Source organism: Lissotriton helveticus, chromosome 8, assembly GCF_964261635.1.
Source record: "Lissotriton helveticus chromosome 8, aLisHel1.1, whole genome shotgun sequence".
Taxonomy (NCBI): domain Eukaryota; kingdom Metazoa; phylum Chordata; class Amphibia; order Caudata; family Salamandridae; genus Lissotriton; species Lissotriton helveticus.
Genome location: NC_136069.1, coordinates 43,253,641 through 43,276,812, shown reverse-complemented (window position 1 = coordinate 43,276,812; position 23,172 = coordinate 43,253,641). Strand labels below are relative to the sequence as shown.

General features: G+C 42.0%; 1 pseudogene; it reads right to left on the bottom strand.

The window, feature by feature from the left end:
- Positions 1-2,920: 2,920 nt before the first annotated feature.
- The window catches only part of LOC144773702 (uncharacterized), a 149,169-nt pseudogene continuing 128,917 nt past the window's right edge, over positions 2,921-23,172 (bottom strand).

Below are 23,172 nucleotides of genomic sequence, written 5' to 3'. Positions count from 1 at the left end.
CTCCCCGCCCTTAAATTGCGCACAGACTGGACATTCAGCTCCGTGCAAACCGAGAGGTAAGGGAACCTTCAGGCAGAGCATAACCAGGTGTGTGCGGAAGGGCAGGGGTGATACTAGCTGGGGAGAGGCGATATAAATCGGGGAGAGCAGGGGGGGCGAGGGTCACACAAGTAGTTTCCTGACAATGGAGCACATCAAAGAACCGAAACTGCAACAACCTAAAGGACTTATGTAAAGCGCTCTGACACCTTCAGGTAAAGTTCGCGCTATATAAAATCGCATTAAAAGACTGACGCCAGAGCCAAATGAATTAATTAACTGACACTGGAACAAAGTAAACACGACCAGAAAACTGACACTAAAATAAAAATTAATGTAACCATACTGAAAGGCAAATTAACGCCCCGATACTGGAAAGAAAATCAATCGACAAATTCTGCGACGATTCGAAGCACCGATTATGTAAAAACGAAGTTTCAAATGTGGAAGCAAAACAACAGGTGCATGCAGTGCAACCGAGAGCAAACTGGCCCAATTAATGGTCGGCTAATATACGATGTAAATGTATACATCAGGCAAGGTTTACACAAAGAGCTGACACTGCGGGCGCAACTGCCGGAACTGTCACTAAAGAGGTAAAGTAAAAAGCCTGTGCTTTAGGCAATAAATAAATTACTACCGCGGTTCAAAGACGGTGACTGAGAATTCAAAAATAATACAGGCAATCGACACTCTATATTAAGACCATGTAAAGACGACACCTGATACTAATACCGAAAAAGAACCAGCACCGCCTCTCTTCTACCTCCTCCACCGCCGAGGAATGGGCAGTACTGACGGCAAAAACGCAAAGAAAAAAACAACAAGCGTCTTCAAATAGGTCGTGCCTCCAATGAATGCCCGCTGATTCGCCTTCTAAAATGTTCAGTGCTGCACGTTTAAATAGATCATGCCGCCCTAATTATGCAGCCTTTATGACTAATGAAGGCGTGGTGGTGGCGCCAGTAATATGCCTGCTCAATTATCACAGCATGCCGAGAGGCGCCCCACACTGCTGGAGCACTCAACTGTGCATTAATTATAGTTGAGTTCTCCAGCAGCCTGAGGCGCCTGTTGACATGCTGGGATAAGTGGGTCTCATGCTGTGATAATTGTTGCTGGCGCCTGAGGAAGTGGAGACTCATGCTGGGATAATTGGTCTTTTTAACAACAAGGGGTGGTGATGGACAGAGTTTCTGAATTAAGCAGAATACTCTCACCCAGTCAAGAGATCAGGGCTAGATCCAACACCGTTTTTTACCTCACTGCACCATCCCAGTTCAGAACCTGGCTATATGCAGGGATAATTGGTCTGGCGGCGCTTGGGACGCCTTAAGTGCAACAAACGTGCACAAGCTGCTCCACTTTCAAGCGCGTTCACAGACCTGGGTCGGCTCGTGCCCAGGTCTGTATCTGCTCGCTCACTGCTCTGACTCCCTTGGCAGGGAGCAAGGCAGCTATAAGTCTCGTTGGCAGCAGGGCTTCGCCCTGCAACGCCAGCGAGACCTAAACATCTAATGCCCTGCAAAGATGGACTAAGGACTTTGACTCCAGCTGACCTGTAGGACTAGGATATGTCTCTCCTGACAGTGACACTGGCCCCTTTATACCCCATGAAGACCAGTTGGGGAAAAAGCCAAACTCCACTACCCCACACAGATGCCCTGCAAGACAGCAGGAGGCTCTGATGGCTGGGGAATGCTGGCAGGAGGGTGTCCTGCTGGCTGGTTGTGGAATGGCTGCACAAGATGACCAAACTGGGTGAGGAGTACCAGGAACCAAGCAAAAGAGATGACCGGTGCAGGGAGCCAGAAATCTCAGCTTCCCACAAAAGTAACCTTTTGAGGCCAGGACACCTCAGACGGATGCTCTTGATGGCTAGAACTTGCCACCAGGAGCAAAACAAAATGCTCACCATGAAATATTGGTCCAAAGGGACGGATACAGCTCAGTCCTTCAGGGACTAAGTTAAGAATGATGTCCGTGGAGCTGCATAGCCATTCAAGAAATTACCACTGTGGTGAGCCAGGGCAAGGGGCTGAAGCAAATTCATATAATAAATTATTAACATTTGGTCCCATACCCTAGGACCCTCCACAGCATCTTGGGGACCACATTCCTCGTGTCACGCATGGAGAAGACCTCTGAAGACCATCTGCGATGCCGCCCCTCGTGCCCATGTTTGAGGGGATCGGGTATGCCAGCCTCACACTTCTTTGCTTATGCTGTTCGTCGACAGGGGATGCTTGCAAGCATCCTTCCGTGGCGGTGAGCAGAAAACGGTCCAGCCGGTGGGGGCAGAAAGACGTTTTACAAGCTCTCATATGGCGCCAGGAGAGAGGTGTTGTGCGCAAAGGGCCGGCGAGGCAGCGGCCTCTTGGGGCACCCTCTCACAGCCTCCAACGAACCCAGGATAGTTGTAGGTATCCCAGGTGGGACCAGGACACCCAGCAAAAAATACAAAAAGAAAGATGGACATGCGGCAAGGGACTGCATGGGAAAAAAAGCTGCTAATATAATATTTATGGATTGGCGTTTGGGGCACCCTATAAAGCCACCGGCAGGGGCTATTGTGCACATTTTTCTTTTCTTGTAGTACCCCCGGAAACACAGATGCACAGCCAATGTGTGCCTGATGTGTCTAGGGACTGCAAGGAACACAGCAACCCCCAGGAGATGTTTACAAAAACCTGCCATAAGTCTCCAAGGGAGTTAAAGATGTGCCCCATGGAGGGGTTTCATTTGGCTCTGAGGCGCTCTGAGCCAGAGCTGCATACTCAAGCTGGGAAGTTCAGGGACCCCTTCACGTTGGTTCTACGGCTGCATTTTGAGGCCTAGAGATTGTGAAGAATGACTCTGACACATATGTTGTTTTCAATCAAAAATGCTTTATTGACAATATGGTCATTGATCAGGTAACATTTACCATTATAATGAATGCTTATTATTGTGAGTACTGTTTCCACTGATTTAACTGATCCTGTGATCGTGGTTGAATCTCTTAATGCGGTGACCTGACAACAAAGCTAGCAGGCCACACTCAAAAGTGATCCGGGAAAGTAAAAAGGAGGCCTAATCTAAGGGGCCCCTTTCACCTTGAACAAGAATCTGCATTCCCATTCTTCACTTCCACCATCTACCAAATGACAGGGCTGCAAGAAGACTAATCAGCAGCTCCCCCCAATGAAGCAGAATTTAAATAAAACACCTTGTCTCTTGCTACTCCAGTGTCTAGGTCCCCTCCCCACAGATTCAGGAATGGCAGCAATATACTTTCAATGCCTGAGGAAGCAAGCTCACCTCCACGAGGGTGCACAAGGCCAGGCCAGCAGCATCCATAATGGACCCCAGGATCCCACACACCTCCTTATTCTGGCACCAGTAGGCCTCTACCCCAGTGACACAGGTAAAGAGGCTGAGTCACAACCTCTGACTAGCAATACACGTCGCACAGACAGAATATCGAGATTCAAATATCGACATACACAAATATCGAGTTAGAAATATCGTGATACAGAAATATTGACAGCAAGAATATTGTGGTCAAGAATATCGGCTTTAAGATAAAAACATTTTTTAAATATCGCAGTTAGTAATATCGTTTGCAAAAATATAGTTGTTTAAAATATCGATTTTTAAATTTGTGTTATATTTTAGTACATATTTTAAAAGTATGTGATCTATTTTTTGTATATTTATTGCTTTAAAAAAATGTTACATTTTTAGCAGTGATTCATTTTAGGTTAATTAAATTTGGAATTTTTTAGTTCTGTAGCGGGTTGTGGGTTTATAGGGGGAATAGGGTGGGATGTAATTGAATTATAATAAATGAATTCATATATGGTGGCATGCTTGGAGGAACAGGTCCAGGAGTTTTTTTATATCAAGGGGCAGGCCTAGTCCTCTGCACACACTAGATTAGATTGAAACAACAACCAAAATCAAAACCTGGATCCCATATACTCTCATTTGAAGACGTAGAGCAAGGAAACACATCTGTACACCCTCCAAGGGGCATTCCCATCCCAACAGAGCACACCAATCATCTCCCAAGACTTTCCTAGAAGAATACTAGCCTGGAACAGTTCTTCCTTGAAAACAAGCTAGCATCAGCCCTGAGCGGTGTTCCAGATAACTCATCATTGACACCAACGGTCAGCTCGACAATAGATCAATGTCTTAAAATCAAACAAATAAAACTCAACGTGAAAAGCAGAAATGGTATCTCTATATCGAGGAAGCAGTTGTCAGTAATGCAAAGTCATTCTGGTTATTGGTGTCAACGTATAGGGTACGTGCAAAATAATATAAACTCAACTGTACCAGTTTAAAAAGGAGTAGGATATTTTGAAACTATTTTCTAAAATGATAGCCACGGCCATAGTGCAGACACTGAACACCAAAGACCTGAGGACGCACATTCAATCATCCTGGCAGGCTAGTTTACACCTGATAAAGTATAGTATGCTCACCAGAATTGTGAAAAACAAGCATGGTCATACCTCTAAAGAGTAAAGGTGAGATCTCAGAACCAAGCTCACACACACCAATCAGTTTCATTGATATAGATGAAAAATAAAACACAAATATTTTAGATCATATAAATGAATTAACAGAGGGAAAAAACTTGTTAAACCTAACTCAAGGCAGCTTCAGAGGTGGTCTATTGACAAAAGGTCAGATCATCCAACAATCTGACTAGGAGCTTTCCACCTCGAGATAAATAACCTTGTATAGTGTTTTTTGGGACTTTTCACAGAGTGTTAGTCTTGTCTTCCACATCCAAATCCAAGCTTAGAAATAACAGCCTGATTATAAACAGATTCTAAAGCACCTTCAGGATAGGCCTATTTGGCACACGATGCACAACATTTGTCACAGACAAAAGTACTCGACCAAGGTTGCATCTTGACTCTCTTCTGTTCAATTTTTAGGCATAGCAAACTACTTACAACATTTCCTGATGTCCCTAAGAATAAGCAACACAAGCATTTTGCGGTTTGTGTGCAGATGTCCCAAGAAATTTCTGTTTCTCAAAATCTATAATTATGATCTGGGAACCAAGATGCAGGAGGACACTTTGCAAACAATTTAATTTAGGTTACCAAAGATTAGAAAACAGCAAAGACTTTTAAATGCCTGGTTTGATAATGTACAGCCCGTTATCCTGAAGCAATGACGTGGTTAAGGCCTTAGCAGAGGAACGGCTAAAGGAAATCTACAAGCTGCAAAGAGACACAACAGCACAGAACCAAAAAGCCTAGAAACATGTTTCAAGATTGATATCCTGTCAGCATTAAGTCGACTAAAGAGTAGTTTGTGCAATAAATTACTTGCCTTCCTTCAATCAACAGCCATTGCACATTAGAAAAAGATCTTGGCTATGCATAAAACGAAGAGACACAAATGCACACCTCTTCTAGGCCGGGGACATCTCATCAGGTAATTGGCATGTGCATATATGGATACTGCTCAGAATCCACTTCGTGCTACTATGTAGGATTTGACATTCTGCTCACAATAGTTCAATATGGCTGCCAGTAAAACAACTTTGGTGAGGAACCTTAAATGAGCAACGATGTAACGTTTATGTAACTTATCAGAAAAAGCTGTGAGAAAATCCTCCCTTCATAGCCGATTCTGTCACTAGGCACACTGGAGAAAAATCAAGAATTAATAAATCTAAAATGGTTTAAAAACAAATGATTCTCAGTTCTATTGAATAATGACATGGGCAGATTAGCCATATTTTGTGGAAAGATTCATTTTTGATATAGCCACTGTGGAAAATTTGCCAAATGTCGGTCAGAAAGCAGGAGTGCCCAAATGTGATCATACTTTAATCTTCTATGAATGTTTATTCTCTATGAAGTGTCTCAATGTGTTCTTAATACAAATATCTCCAACTTATGTATAATCACATTTTATTCTTTTGCAGCACTATTGGTGTCTGTGCTCTTGTCAGGGGCAACTGCAATGCATGCCATTTCGCCATGCTCCTTGAGATGGGCTGTTCAATTTTATCACACTAACCATATCTAAAGGCAACAACTCACAAATATTCAGACGAGAATTATTGGTCTTATTGTAATTGTGTAAATGGCAGATCTTGAGAGAAACGATTGTCAAAATGCAGTGATGCACACTCAGGAAGGGTGACTGGAGGGAATTACTAATTTAAAATTAATTTCAAGGAACAAATCTGTTCCCTTGTTTCAGATTTCTTTGTCCCAGATATCTTTCCTTGTTGTGTGCTTCAGATCCAGAGATAGCCTAGCACACAAAGGACTTAAAAGAAGGGGGTCACTTCAATGAGTGCACTGACTGATTTTCAGATCCAATTAAAGGTTTGTTACTCCAATAATGTCTCCAAAATGGATTCATGTTCACAAATACATATGTAGCACCTTGAAGTAAAAAGCTCAATTTCAAGCACTCTTAAGGTACAGAGATGCATTATATTGAATATTTTACTTCGCTCAACCATAGAATGTGGTGGTGAAACAGTTTAGAAATAATTGTAATTTCATAATTTTCTCTAGCTCGTGGTCCCAGTGTTTCTGCCATACTGTAAACTGTTTGGACGATACTGGAATCTGGTAAAGTGACGCCCGTCTGCTATATCTTTCTTGTATTGCAGATTATGCATCTTTCCGATTGTACAGTTTTTCTCTACACACTTGGCAAATCATGTAGTAAGATGTCAACTAACCTGGTATTTTACAAGTAATCTATCATTTCTGAGTATTATTTTGACTTTTCATAATCACACATAACTGTTTATTCCTCTACTTCAATCAGTATGATGTTTCTGTAGTACCTTGTACTTTTTACTTTGTTAAATTCTGCCCAATTGTCTAGTTTCTTTCTGCTTGATCTGTTGCTTAAATGGTTATTCAGTTATACTGCATGTATTCCTGATTTCTCTTCATGTACTGGATGTGTTCTAAAACAGTTGTGAAATTTACATTGTATGGCCACATGAAATTATTAAATCAGCACTTACTCTCATCTCCCCACGCTGTACAGTATTCTGAACATTTGAGTCACTGCTGTTGTCATTACTTATGTGGGCGAAGGATGGTTTACTGTTGCCTTGCAAGATTCCTTAATGCCCAAGACTTTGTCATTTATAATTTTTCAACTGAATTCTTATTAGAATGCAAAATATGTACTGGATTTCCGCATTTCCCTGTTTTGGACTTTCTGATGCAACGAGAGAGGACTTTTTTTACTTGAATGTCTTACCACGTTCAGAATATGCATGCGGTTTCACACTAGTGTGAGTTCTCTTGTGTATTATTAGTGATATCTCTGTAGTTAATATTTTGCCGCATTCAAAAGATTTACACAATTTCAGGCCATGGTGACTGTCATATGATGACCCTATGTAGTTAAAGACTTTTGCACTTAGGGTCTGCAGATGAGCTGGTTGTAATTTCCTGAACTATGTGTTAACCCGTGTTAACTCATACGTTGGAATTACGAGTTTGTAGGTATTGAACACATCTGGATGTGTTAAATAGCACAACCTTTGTTACATTTTGGCAGGTCAAACCTGCCAAAAGTTAACAGGGAAAACATATGGTGTTTAGAGCATCATGTGGATTTAGGTGCGTTAAACACCAAAACATGCATGTTATTCCCCATAAACTTGCAATAGGTCTTACTTATGGCACCTGATAAATACATCATATATGTACCACATGGTATCAGTATTTATCAGGGGCAATAAATAATGACCCAACTCTTATCAGTCCTTCAGTACATCAATTTGATTTCTTTCCTTATTCTCATCTCAGGTGGGGTGATAGATGATCCTTTTCCTTTTCCTTGAAAGAGTTGTCACATTAAGTAAATACATATGGCTTCACCGTTGTAAATTATGTCAGCTGTCATTGGTCCTACACATGTAGTAAAGATGCATGGCTTCTCAGATGTCTCAACAGATTACCTTTTTGATTGAAAGCTTTAGAACATAAAGAACATTTATATGGTTTCTCACCAGTGTGAATCCGCTGATGTATCATCAGGTGTTTCTTTCTAATGAAAGCCTTCTCACAATGAGAACAGTTATAAGGTTTCTCACCAGTGTGAATTCTCTGGTGTGTGGATAGTTCATCTTTTCTGCTAAAATGTTTTTGGCATTCAGAACATTTATAAGGTTTCTCGCCGGTGTGAATTCTTTGATGTATTATTAGCTTGCCCTTCGTAATGAAACACTTGACACACTCAGAACATTTATATGGTTTCTCGCCAGTGTGAATTCTCTGATGTGTTATCAGATGTGTTATTTGACGAAAATCCTTATTACATTCTGAACATCTATATAGTTTTTCCCCAGTGTGAATTCTCTCATGTGATGATAATTCAACCTTTTGCTTGAAAGTCTTGTCACATTCAGTGCATTTATATGGTTTCTCTCCAGTGTGATCCTTCTGATGTCGCATTAGTTGTTGTTTGGTTCTGAAACCCTTGTCACACTCAGAACATTTATAAGGAGTCTCACCGCTGTGAAACATGTGATGAAGCCTTAAACTTCCTTTTCTACTGAAAGCCTTGTCACATTCAGAACATTTATATGGTTTCTCCCCTGTGTGGATTTTCTGATGAACTGAAAGACATCTCTTCCGCAAGAAAGCCTGGTCACATTCAGAACACTTATATGGTTTCTTCCCTGTGTGGATTCTCTTATGTTTTCTCAGATTTGCCTTTTGACTGAAAGTCTTATTACATTCTGAACATCTATATGGTTTTTCCCCATCTTGAATTCTCTCATGTGATGATAAATCACTCTTTTCCTTGAAAGTCTTGTCACATTTATATGGTTTCTCCGTAGTGTTATTTCTGTGATGTAGTACTAGTTCACCCTTTTGATTGAAAGCCTTATCGCATTCAGAACATTCACATGGTTTCTCACCAGTATGAGTTTGTTGATCAATCTTCAGCTGTGCCTTTGTAATGAATGTCTGGTCACACCGAGTGCATTTATATGGTCTTGGTTCAGTGTGGCCTGACTTTTGTCCAACGAGAGAGACATTTGCGAAAAAACCTTTACATTTGAGACAGTGAAATGTTTTTTCTCCAGTATGATTTTGTTTGCCTGCCATCAAATGGCTTTTTCTAACAGACGGCTTGGTAAACATTGTAGATTTATTTTGTCTTAGTATGCACAGATCTCCTTGATGTTTTCCTAGTGGATATTTTTATAGAAATCTCTCTCAGATGTAGGGAAATTGTGCGCCTCCTCCATAATGCACACATTATGTTTAAATAATGAATTCCTTGTAATAAGAGACACTGGGCAAATGTATGTAGCCTCTCCTGTGTCTGTCCAGGTTAGTACTTTCAAGTTGGTTGCTGTTTACTTACACATATAGATGAAAAATAACCGCTCTACCTTCTGATTTCTTAGCAATAGGATTAGAACTGCAAAGTTGCTTTCCTGGAAATATTTATTACATGCTGTACATTTGTGTGGCCTTTCTCGTTTGTGGGTCCCTTGATGGATTAGATTTCCTTGGGATGTTAATTTGTAGTCATACTCATGAAATACTCCTTACTCCTTTGTTGTGACGTACTATGTCCCTTTCATGAGGCATCCATTGGTGTCTGCTACCAATTTTGACAGAAAGAGGTTGAATGCGCAAGGAGCACACATGGCTAACAATTATATAGAGATTCTTTAGTGGAATAACGTCTCCAAAAACTGTGTCATACATTTCAGGGGGCTAGTGTCTCAAAAGTTGAATTGCAGTTCCTTGTGTCCACGATATTCCTCTGACTATTGCTTTTTTCTGGATTTCTATCACCTAAGGGACAAAATATATATATATAAGCATTAGCATTTTATGAGCCAAAAAATACAAATATCAGCAATAAAAAAATCTATTTGTTTTCTTGTATGGATATGAAGTAACAAAATCCAGGAATGCTTCTGTACGTTATAGTCACAACGCATTAGTATAGAACTAGTATTAACAATCTGGTGACCACAGTATTTTATTCATTTATGAACCAAAATATTTGTAAATTTGTAATGAGATCCAAAGCACATTGTTAGTCATCCACTAACAATGTTCATAACACTTATAATAGACACTGAGATATATGTAATCCAATTACCAAACACATAATAAGAAATATAGGTAAAATTGGTAATGTTGAGTGCTGACAAAATGGATTAAAATAAAAATCTGATGTCTTATCCAATAATTATGGCATGAATTGACATGGACATCATGACAGTATTATTAAATGGTGATATCCACAGAATGTATTGAGATGAATAAGAAAGCTTTTAAGACATGTATTTATTCCAGTTATTTGAGGAGCACAGCAATAGCAACTACAGTTTTCTAGTGCTAAAGAAGAGAACGCTGTGGCCAGAGGTTAAGGTTTTATTGAAGAAATTGCCAAGTTTTTAGAAGCTTTGTACAAACAAGGTTATCGGGCATCGATCAGAGATATAAAGGAAGAGAATTCGACAGTTTGGCAACAGTGACTGAAAAGGCACACACATTTTTGGGGGATTTGCAATTGGAAGGCTGAAGAGGAACAAAGAGTTCAGGTTAGAGAATACGAACACAACAACTCCTTGATAAATGTTTCCATGTATATTTTTGTGACAGATCGAATGTCCCAAAAGCACAGTATAAAACTCAAACAATGATAAGTGATCTAAATTGCTGAGCGTGGATATGGCAAAAACAAAGATACCTTCTAATCCACTGATCAGAGCTTTAATTAACACAGAAACTAAGGTCCTGATCTAGTGTTTGGCAGTCGAACTACAATCTGCCATGCTTAGAGATCACTGCCGGCAACGCAGTTACAGTCAAGGTACTAAACGTTTGGTGGACAGCCGCTGTTGGTTTTGACTTACATTCGCCAAAATTGACTTAAGTTTTCATTTTTCAAAAAGTGGGAATATGTAATTGAAAATACTATTCACCGCCATATGCAGGGAGTTTTTTTCTACCTCGGTGTGGGTGTCATTATGTGTTTTTTTTGTCTATTCATCGCTAGGTTATACTGCCAGGTAACAGACAGACTAAAATACATCACATCGCATTGCTTACCCTAAATAAAATGGGTGGTGCTATGCCCTTCTTCAGAAGACCCCTTCTCCGTTGTGCTGCCTGGAGGGGCTTTCCATCAACAAAGCCAACGGGGGCTATGTTCACAGAAAGTTGTCAACTCTCCTGATTCTATTTAGAGTGGGAAGACAGTTAGTTTTGGGGAAAAGCATACTTTGTCACGTTCGTGACTAAATACAGTTCTTCACCAAACTTTAAATCAGGCCACAAGATGCCTGCGATCAGATGCGCACATAACTGAATTACACAGAAACCAAGATATCTGTAATGTAATCACTGTGTCAACGGCAATTACTCCTAACCAGAAGATCTTATGACTCAGTAGCACAGAAACTGAATTCAAATGTTATTGGTTAATGGTTATATGAATGCTATAATTTTGCTTTTATAGTTTCAACTGAAATTAGTATTTTATTGAATGCAATAACAAAGCTGTAAACAGATTAGCACAAATTCAAGTCTAACATAAACAAATCCAGCAACAATGTACACATTTAAAAAAAAAATAAGCATAGCCTTAGTCGTTGCCTCTAAAGAAGCTTTTATCATATACTGCAACCTTCTGTGGGAACCCTAATTATATTCCTTCCTTGGTGTTGGTGAAATTTGAGTAGTATTTTTGAAGGTGTTCCACTTTACACTAAAAAATGACATGCTGCTCATGAAACAACTAGTAGTGACTAACTTCCCTTCAATTCCTTTAATATCCCAGAAACGTCATTAAAGGGAGCAGAACCATGTACTAAGCATGTGCAGAAATCTCTCAACACATAAGGCTATAAGCTAAAAGGGAGTGCCTCTGGTGTGCCATAGCAAGCCAGTCTGTGCTTGTATGCCCCTAATCACCGCCTGAAATGCTGCCTCTATCCTATAAGGTAAGCTGGCTTTTCTTACTTACCTCGGAGCAACTACATTCATTGGCAAGCACTGTTTGTCCACTCTCATTCTCAGATGACTGGGTCCCATTTACTTTCCCCACCATCTGCTCAGCATCATATTTTCACAAAATTGAACACCAACACACTATCCAAATACCTGAAAAATGTAATATCATAATAACCAACATATCACATGGGAGGCGTGGTTGCCATTACCCACCGTTCTGACCTTCAAATACTACCCTCCTCATACCCAGACTCTCCACTTCAGGAAGGACCGTCAAGTCCATTATACTGGAATCATAACTCTGTGCAACGAATTAAACATTGTAATTTCCAAGCTGCATGGACTATACCGGCAACTAAACGTTGCTATTTCCAAGCTACATTATTTACAAGCAAATTAGTCATCAATAAAGACATCAAAATTGTGCTTCAGGACTTTAATTTGGGGCTTGAAAACCCATCACGTCTGTCTGATATCTTCTACTCCACACTATACAGACTTAAACGTCAATCTCAACAACCCTGACATTAAGAAGGTTATTTTCTGGATCGCTTTTTCAGTACAGACTACCCTGTGCACATTTTAAAGGGCCTTCCAGCTCTCTAGTCACATCATTTTACTGTTACATTTGAAGTGCTCTTACATCCTTCGCAAGTAAAATTACTGTTCCGGTCCTAAACCTACAGGGATTTGGAAGAAAATGGAGCCTGTCTTTTTCAAAAGCTCCTGACTTAAGTAATTTTCAGTCAGACATGGACAGCAATTGATGTATACGCTTTTCTCAAAATGCTTAAACAGACTACCCAACATTCTAAAACTTCATACTCTCTTACAATTCACATCCCCGTGTTGGACAAGCTACTTTCCTTCTGCAATGCCTTATCAGGTTGAGACATGATCTAGCCGCAGATTCCTTACATTTGAAATCCCAGGCAGAAGGCTGGATATGGAAGATTTTTGATAGCAGTACCCCTGCGTGACAAAAGTTGTCGCCGGTCGACTCTACGTGACATTATGGGCATCGGGTTTGTTGTCATCATGACGTCCGCGTAGTCTATATAGGCAGCATACCGGCACGCTAACATCAGTACTTTTCACGACTTCCCACGCCAGAAGCACGGAGCCATGAAGTGACTGACCCTGGTGTGCTAAAAACAACTAGGGCCCTGAAGGAGAAACAACCCTAACACTAAACAAATCCACAGTGCGGGGAGACTGGGTGGGTCGGTAAGGAATCTGCAGCTAGATCATGTCTCTACCAGATAAGGCGTTACTGAAGGTAAGTAACTTGTCCATCTGATAGAGACATGTAGCTGCAGATTTCTTACATTTTAACAGATACCCAAGTAATGCCAACCCGGAGTAGGGACTACAGAAAGGTTTCAGACCCAGAAGTCCTACAAAACAGAGTGGCCAAAGAGGCCCTCCCTGCGGAACTGAGAATCCAGGCAGTAGTGTCTATCAAACGTGCGCAGAGACGCCCACATGGCCGTTTAGTAAATGTCAGAAACCGGAACACCACACTGGAGAGCCGTGGTGGCTGCTTATGACCTGGTAGAATGGGCTCCAAGGCCTTCAGGAGGTTGTCTCTTCCCCAAGGCGAGCATATTTTTATGCAAAGCATGAAATAGTCCTTTTCTGAACTGTTCTGCCCTACTTTACCCTCACGTACCCTATGAACAGTTGGTTGTCCACCCAGAAGTTTTTTGTACAATCAAGGTAGAACAATAACGCTCCTTTTGGGTCCAGACGGTGAAGACGCTCTTCTTCCTTGGATGGATGCGGAGGCACATAGAAAGTGGGCAGAGAAACAGATTGGGCTAGATGGAAATTTGTTACCACCTTTGGCAGAAAAGATGCCCTAGTGCTGAGCACTACTTTGTCTGGAAACACGGTCAGGTAAGTAGGCTGAGATGACAGTGCTTGTTGTTCACTCACCTTCCTGGCAGAAGTAATTGCCACTAAAAAGGCTGTTTTAATACTGAGCAGCGGAAGGGGACAATTAAGCAGATGTTCAAATGGGGCACATATCAAAAAAGTAAGGACAAAATTAAGGTCAATTGGGGCATAATAAAAGGTGAAGGGGTGAACATATGGATTAGCCCCTTCAAAAATCTCTGAGCAAGAGGAGATATGAACATAGATGGCTGATCCGGGCGCCGAAGAAAAGGAAACACTGCCGAAAAGTTGACCTTCAAAGTGCTCAGAGCAGAGCCCTGCTGGGCAAATGAGACAATAAACAGAAGGACATCTCACAGGGAAGCAGACTAAGGAAAGGGTCAATAGACTGTTCTGTATAGTAGTTACAAAACCTTTGCCATCAGCAGGTGTAAACCAACTTCGTGGAGGGACTCCTGGCTGCCAGAATAACCTCATAGACTTCGTCAGGAAGGTCAAAAGCTATCAACTGCCGCCGCTCAATCTCCGCGCAAGGAGGTGGAGTGTACCAGTTCGGGTGGAGGACCCTTTATTGCTGCTGCGTCAGAAGATCCTACCGAAGAAGCCGCCTGACCAAAAGATCAATGCTCATCTGTAGAAGCTTGGTATACCAGACTCTCCGTGCCCAGTCCGGAGCCATAAGGATGACTTGGGCCCGGTTGCTCCTAATCTTCTTGAGCACTCTGGGTAGGAGTGGTATCGGTGGAAAGGAGTATAAGAGGCCTGTGCTCCACTTGCAAAAAAAAGGCGTCACAGAGCGAGAGTCGCCTTGGTAACTTCAACGTGAAAACTGGTGACATTGCGCATTCTCTTCATAGACGAACAGATCTAACCAAGGCTCTCCCCACTGTAGAAAGAGAACTTGCACTGCCTCCGGATGGAACCACCACTCGTGAGCCACAAGGCACAGGCAGCTTAGTTCATCTGCTAAGGCGTTCAGAAAACTGGCCAGATGTTGAACCACCAGGTAAATGCCCTGTTGTTTGGACAAGCCCGCCTTCAAAAATCTGTCATCGAGATAGGGGAAGACTGGAACTCCTGATCCCCGCAGTTGGGCTGCGACCACCGCCATCGCCTAGGTGAACACCCGAGGGGCACAGGTGATGCTGAAGGGGAGCACGCCAAACTGAAAGTTCTCCTTTTTTGAGGAAGTAGTTGAGGGCTCTGAGGTCTAGGGTAGGAAAAAGGCCTTCGTGCTTCTTCAGAACCAGAAAAAAGAGGGAATAGCACCCAACCACAGCCTATCTCTGGTCCGGGGACCCTCTCTATGGCTCCTTTGGCCAAGAGAGTCTTGAAATCGTTGCCGAGTAAGGCAAGGTGATCCTCCATCAACTGATCGTAAGTTGAAGGCATGGAGGAAGGAGTATCCTTGAAGGGGAGGGAGTAGTCCCTTCGGACTATTTTCTGCACCCACCCTTCCAAGGTGAGATCTCCCCAGTGGTGGAGGTGAGGGCGTATACTGCCAGCAACTGGACATCCATGATCCAGAGGATCGGACTAGGAGGGTTTGCGGTGGAGGAGGGGGATGTTGCTTGACCTGACTTCTGGCTACCCATTCCACAGGGTTGGGCGTACCGCGTCCGCGGCCCCACAGCGGTTGCTGGACTTGCGGGGTCCTCTGGCTGGAATAGGGTTGGCGTGGTTGAAGCCCCTCCCATAGCCACGAAAGAGGCAAAAAGCAGACACAGGCCGGGATGATGTGGAAAGGACCAAGGACTTGGTCATAGGCCACGAGTTCTTAAAATGCTCAAACGCTGCGTTCGCCTTGTCTCTAAAGATACGGGAGCCATCAACGGGCATGTCCATAAGGTTAGTGTGGACATCCCCTGAAAAGCCAGGCATCCTCAGCCAGGCGTGACGCCTAGCGGCCACCATCGAGAAAATTCCTTTTCCTATCAAGGTTGTGGTATCTAAGCCACATCATATGGCAAACTTAGCCGCATTCTTGGGAGAGGGGAGCTTGTCCTCCTCAGACTCTGGGAAGCACTTGCGCAACAGATTGTATCCCATAGAGAATGGGAGTAACAGCCCAAAAGGCAATGTTAGACTGTTGGAAGAAAAGATTTTCTTACCAAAACTGTCCAGCCTTTTGGATTCCCTGTCCGGGGGTGAGGAAGGGAATGCGGCATGGGAAGTGGATGCTTGGATCACTAAGCTCTGTGGGGTGCAGTGGGTAGAGAGGAAAGCTGGGTTGGCCAGTGCAGGTCTGTGGAGAATGGTTCTATTAACGGGAGCGCCTGTGCTGGGCTTGGGCGAGGTGCCCAGTAGAACATCTGTTAAGGCCTCGTTTAAAGGCATCAAGGGTCCAGAGGAAGAGACACCAAGCTGCAAGACCGCCGTCAGGACATTAGTCTTGACTGCACCATAGGAAGCTGCACCATCATTGCAAATGAAGCTCCCTCATCCGTAGCCATGTTAGGGGGAGACAGCATGCTAGAATTTGGAGAGGTGTGCAGGCCGCTAGCATGAACCAGGTACTCATACCAGTCCAGGTCATAATTGGGTTGCAGGATTTCTACGGGACCCTGCTGCCTTCCCAATCTTCATCCTCCATGCCTAACCCTTCAGAATAGGGCAGGTTGAATGACGTGTCGTCAAAATGATGATAGTGGAGATCCAAGAGGGGCCATGGCCGGAGCTAAAGGGACGGAACGCACAGGGCCTTCTTCAGTTGAACCTTAAGGCCCCAAGGCGCGCTAGCAGGATCAGGCCAGCCAAATATGGCGCCCATGGCATCAGAAAATTCCTTTAGATGGGCGGGGGTCGCTCTCAGCACGGAAAAGGGAGGGAAACGTGGAGAGGAGTTGCAAGTGTCGAGACTTCTCAGTCTGCTGTGATGGACGGGGTGAAGTCTGTGATGCTTAACTGATTGCGAGGACTTCGAAGAAGACTTTGAACCCCTGGAACGGTGCTCGGACCATTCTCTCAACAGAGACTGGAGGCGAGATCAAGGTGGTGACCTCCATAGCGCCAATGCCAAGCTGCAATCAGCTTTAGGGACCGCTCCCTCTGGCAGCTCAGACTGTTGATGGAGCAAGGTTTCAAGGAAAAGAAACTTGCTCGGATCAATCTCTCATTAACAGGTACTAATATATAAGAAATAATAACTAAGAGAAAACTAACATGCACATGACATTTACATACTGGAAAAAGAGCTTTACGCACATTCGAATAACAAAGAATAATTTGCTACGTAGAAAATGCTTTGCGCGTGTGCAAACCAGAACCGCGTAAATAACCATGTGACTAACTCATTTGAGAAGGAAATTCAAACACATGCTCAAAGATTGCTAATCTTAGATCTTGAGGCAGTGCGTGCTTGGCATATGCTTGCCTGAACTTCAAAAGACGCCGTTGCTGCTAATGCTTTTGCTTAAAGAAGGAGAATTTAACAAGGAATAGATTAGAAGTGGGCGGTGAACAGTGACAATCGCATATCTAAGAAATTAACATATATTTATGTTTCTTTTATTAATTTGTATTTGTATTTGTATTTTCAACTTGTAGAGCGCCTTATCACCCCGGGGTCTCTAAGCGCTTGATGGTGTAGGTTTGGGCCTATTGTGCTAAGCTAATGAAAAAGATGGCGGTGAAGATGTACGTCAGTTGGGACAAGCGCGGTCAGATAAAATTGTAACCCACAAACCGGACCGCTGACAGGCTGCCAAGAGCCGAGGACAAGTTGTTCTGGGAACATGTCCAACAACTGTAGAGTCCTATTGAAAAAATTGTTTGAATTGATACATCGAACGCATGGGAGAATACTAAGGCAGCATAATAAATGAGCTAAAGGGGAAGGGTTTTGCTAAACAAAGAATTAGCTAAGAAATTAAACATGACAGCATGGGGTGATGACAACTCCCTTGCCCCTGCCCACTCACAGTCCATGATTCATTGATATTTGCAACTTTTGAGTGATTTAAGTGACGAAAGTGGTTTTCGTCGATGCGGAGTGAGGTGTGGGCGAGAGCTGCTGCTGGAAAGAAGAGAACAGACTGGGAAGATTCATTCCTGAAAGACAGCCTGATTAGATTGAAGATTTGCGGAAGAATATCGAGGAGGGAGAGAGTGTAAGAGAGGGATGTGCTCTGGTGCATCGGGGTTCTAGAGAAGTGTAGTAAGAATGATCCTATCCTGCTCCTGTTCTATAGTCTTTGTCACCTGATTCTTAAGTCAGGAGACACCCACCAGTCCTTTGGCCAGAGGGTTGGGTTTCCCCATTTGGTAAATATTATTCTGTCTTACATTTGCAAATGTATGATTTTTCATGTCTTTTGTCTCTTCATCTATCACTCCTAATGCATATATTTGTTGAATGATTCTATACATTGAATGCACTTTGATAAATGAATTATTCTCTACCATAAAGTTGATGGAGTTTGCACCGTGAATCTGCACAAATGAGCGTTCATTTTAACGGCGATATTAGATTAAATTCATTGAATCTTACCCAGAGTCTGTGATTATTTTATTGAGAGATACAAGATAAAGATAAAATGAATACATTTGTTAATCTCACCATCAACTACTCGACTAATGGTCCATTGACCAAAGGAAGAGTGTTGATCTGTGAAGGTTAGCTAGGCATTGGCTAATCCAGATCAAAGTGTAAATAAAACTTGACCCCCCGTGTAACGGTCAGGAAACTTGAATGCGTATAGGGGCCCATCTTGGAGGAATTTGCCAACTGTGAAATGTTCATCCTGTCCTTTCACTGGATCACTGTTACTATGTTGCTGATGTCCCTCTCATGATGTGTGATCTCTGGCAACTCAGAATGCTAGTGTTACTAGTCTCCCTTTCATGGTGATTGATCTCTGGCAGCGTTAAATGCTAGTGTTACTGGTGTCCCTTTAACTATGTTTGATCTCTGGCAGCTCAGAATATTACAGTGGTACTGGTCTCCTTTTCACATTTTGGAAGCCTTTACTATTGAGAGTGGCACAAGACAGGGATGTGCACTGCTGCCGCTCTTGTTTTCCCTGTGGATGGAGCCACTCACAATCAGGCTATGACAGGACATGAATCCGTGAGGTATACATGTAGATGGCCGTACACTTGTGGTCTCATTATATGCAGATGACATGCTGTTGTATGTTCGACACCCAGAAGAGGCAATCCCGGTGCTCTGGGGCATATTAACCTTTTTTGGAGGGTCATTGGACCTACACGTGAATTGCCAAAAAAATTTTGTTTTCCCACTAGCAGATCTAGTATTGGAGGAGTCATCAAACCTTCCGTAAGTTGGATTTCAATGGGAGAGCAGCGATTTTTGATACCTTGGTATACATGTGACACACAAACCGGAAGAGCAATACAACTTGAATGCATGGAAAGTCATATATGGCCTCAAAGAGTCAGTGAAATTCTGGAATAGACTCCCTCTCAGCTACTGGCATGGTAGCGATGGCAAGGATGGTGATGCTCCAGAGTTGCTAATATGTGCTCCAAACTTTGTTCTGTACAATGCCAAAAGCCTGTTTGACACGCTGAACAGCCTCTTAATCTCCTTGATATGGGCTGGAGGGCGCAGCGGAGTCAAATTACAGGTCCTTAAGCTTGATACAGGATCAGGTAGCCTTGGTCTCCCATATTTTAGGCTATAATATTTGGTGGGACTTTTACAATACACAGCACAGTGGTGTGCTGAGGGACGGAACACAGAGAAAGACCTGCTGGTGGATCGGAATACCAGTATGACACTCCCAAGCTATCTCATGATGGGCTCACACACTCCTAAAGACTGCCTCCACATAGTCCTGCAAGTGGCGACAGCATGGGAACAGGCAGTCACACTGATTATCCAGAGGGCCCCATATGCTACAGCACTCTCCCTGCAATGGCTTCAGGCATTTTCCCAAATTCAAACGGTAATGGATATCACACTTTGGTATGAAAAGGGCTTCTTCTTGGCCACCAAAAACCCATACCCACCCTAAATCCTAAAATGAGCCTTCCCATCCAAAAACCTATACTCACCTTAGTCCTTAACATTAACCTTGCCACCCAAAAACCCATACCCACTCCAAACCCTACAAATTCCCTTGCAACACAAAAGCACATTCTCACCCTAACCTTATAATTACCCATGCCACTCAAAAACCCATACCCAAGCTAAACCCCAACAATTTTGTTACCTCCCAAAAACCCATACCCACCCTAAAATTATCCTTACAACCTAAAAACCCATTTTGGCCCTAAACCCTAAAATTACCCTTACCACTCAAAAACCCATAAAGGCCCTAAGACCTAAAATTACACTTACCACCCAAAAACCCATACCCACCCTAAACACCAAAGATGTCCACCCTAAACCCTTCTTTTTTTTAAAACATACCTATATACTTACCTTAAACGGAAATGTAAAACGCAACCCATACCCACCCTAAGCCCCAAAAATATCCACCATAAGAAATACTTTCCTTAATATATATGTATATTACCTACTGGCAGTCGCCAGTAGGTTGTTACAGTTAGGATCTAGTGTCCATAGGAAAAGCATTTTTTGAATTGGCTATAACTTTGCCGTAGTTTGAGCAATCTACACGAAAATTTGCCACAAAAGTGTCACGTGGGTACTTTCGTTATTGAAAGTTTGAGGGTGATCCGTGCAGTGGGGACCGAGAGTTTGGGATACGAAATAAGGTTGCGTTTGTAATGTTAATTCCCGTAGGAACCTTACACACACCTACAGCCCGAACTGCTGAACTGACTTAGACCAAATTTGGCAGGGAGGTAGCTGTTGGTTCAAGGAAGTGCCTTTGCTTAATATGGTGTAAATCCGTTCAGACGTTTTTGAGAAATTTATATTTAAATTGATCATGATATCTCTGGCAAAGGGTTATTTCTCAGTGGTTTCGCGATGATTCGTGGATACCCGTGCCAACCGGAATGGTCTGATTGTCAACCTGAATAGACAGTTACAGCTGCCATTGTATCGATTGGAATGGTTCCCAGGACTGAAAATCTGTGTGAAAGCCGACATAAGGGGCCAGGGTGGAGATACTCTGACCCCATGGGTGAGAAATGGAGGTGTTAGTGACACAAGTTATGTGTCCAAAATTCATTTTTTTATCGCGTGCGAAATTGGCAACAACGCTGCGACCGCCATTGCTGCCCCAATGTACCATTGCGGTGACATCGCGACTATCAATGTCGTTGCGAATATTGGTCAAAAATAAAAAAATATATATCAGATAATCATTAATAAGTATTGTTATCAGATAGGATTTTGATAAATTTTTATAGAGTTATTTATATAGCGAGTTATCTACTGTGATGAATTAATTACAAAGTTATAATTTTTGAATGTGGTGGTAGCTATTACATTCCTACTTTTGCTTCCTGCTTTCATGACGTGTCTGGGGGGGATCGCAATTACGGATGTCATCGCGATTTCCGGTCTCACCGCAAAAACAAAAAATATGTTTTAGAGATGGTTGTTCTAGAAATACACTAAAAAAAATGAGTTTCAAGTGTAAAGTAATAACCCCCCTGTAAAATACTGTGTTATGTGTGCATATATGTGTTTCACTTTATGGAAAAGGCATGATCATCGCGGTTAACGGCGTCATCGCAACTCCCTGAATAACTGCGATTACGAAAAAAAGTCTCAAAGGTGCCCTTGCGAATATAAAAATTTAAAGAAAAAAACGCTTATTAATCCACCGAAGAAAATATGTGCTTATAAAGAATACCTCTTACAGAGCGAATTTTAGATAGAAAATACATTTTAAAAACCTTAAAAATTCAAAAAAATCATTGATTACATGGACGTTATAGTTGGGACATGGAATTTGAAAAACCTTAGAAATTCACTGGAAAAAACAAAAGGTTATAGTTAATAAATGGAAATAAAAAAACCTTAGAAATTCTGTGAAAATAACCAATGGTTACAGGGACTTTATAGTTAGGCTGACATTTCACTTGTACAAAGCCAGAGAAATTCAGCAGTTATACTTAGCTGAGCTAACTATAACTCATGCCCCGGCAATGCACTCACATATTACATCACTCAGACATGGTCAGTGACATCACTGAATTTCTCTGGTTTTGTACGAGTGAAATGTCAGCCTAACTATAAAGTCCCTTAAACCTTTGTTTTTTTCGAATACATATATATATATATATATATATATATATATATATATTCACTGAAAAAACCATAGGTTATAGACCATATATAGTTAGGCAATAGCATTTAGAAAACCTTATTTTACTCACACAAAACCATTGAAATTCCATATATAGTTAGTTGCACTAACTATATATCGCGCACCTGCAATCCACTGCTGATGATGTCACATATTACATCATTCATGACATGGTCAGTGACATCACTGATGACATCACTGATGACATCTCAAATGACATCACTGATGATATCACTGATGACATCTCATTTGACATTACTGATCACATCACTGATGACATCATTCATGTGATGATACAATGAACCTCTTCAGACTCTAATATAACCTTAGATACACTCAGTGTAAACAGACACTCACAGACTGTCACTCATCCATGGAGTTACTCACACACCTAGTCAGTCTTGCAAAGAATCAATCACACCTCGATTTCCTCAACTATATAGTTATACACACCTTACTTATTGGAACATATAATAACACATATTTACTCTGTTATACAATCCCTGATACAAGTTCACAATAATCCATACAGCCACTCACACATTCACTGGCTCTTATGCACAGTTATTTATATATGTCAACTATCACATGTACTGTGTTTTACATATGTACTTACTTTGACATGTAGCACTGAGATATCCATTCACTCACCAATACACTCATGCACACAGTCAACCGCCCATACAGATGTTTCCACATGCACTTTTGAACCCATACATCTAGTGAATCAACTGCTCACACATCTATGCACAGAGTCATACACCTCCCAGACACCCACACACACACTCAGTCTCCCATACAAATACTTGGGCAACTAATCAATAACCCATATAGTTAGTCATATAGCTAATGATCAACACATGCATCAGATTACAAAACAACAGACACAATGATGCACAATTTAAAACAGTTTAGTCACTAACCCATGCACTCAGTGAGACACATTTAATCACTCACTTATACAGTCAGTCATGCACCTACTAAATCCTTCATCCAGACACTTATACATCCACTCATTCTTCAATATGTAAGACATATTTTAACTTTACAGAAGCATA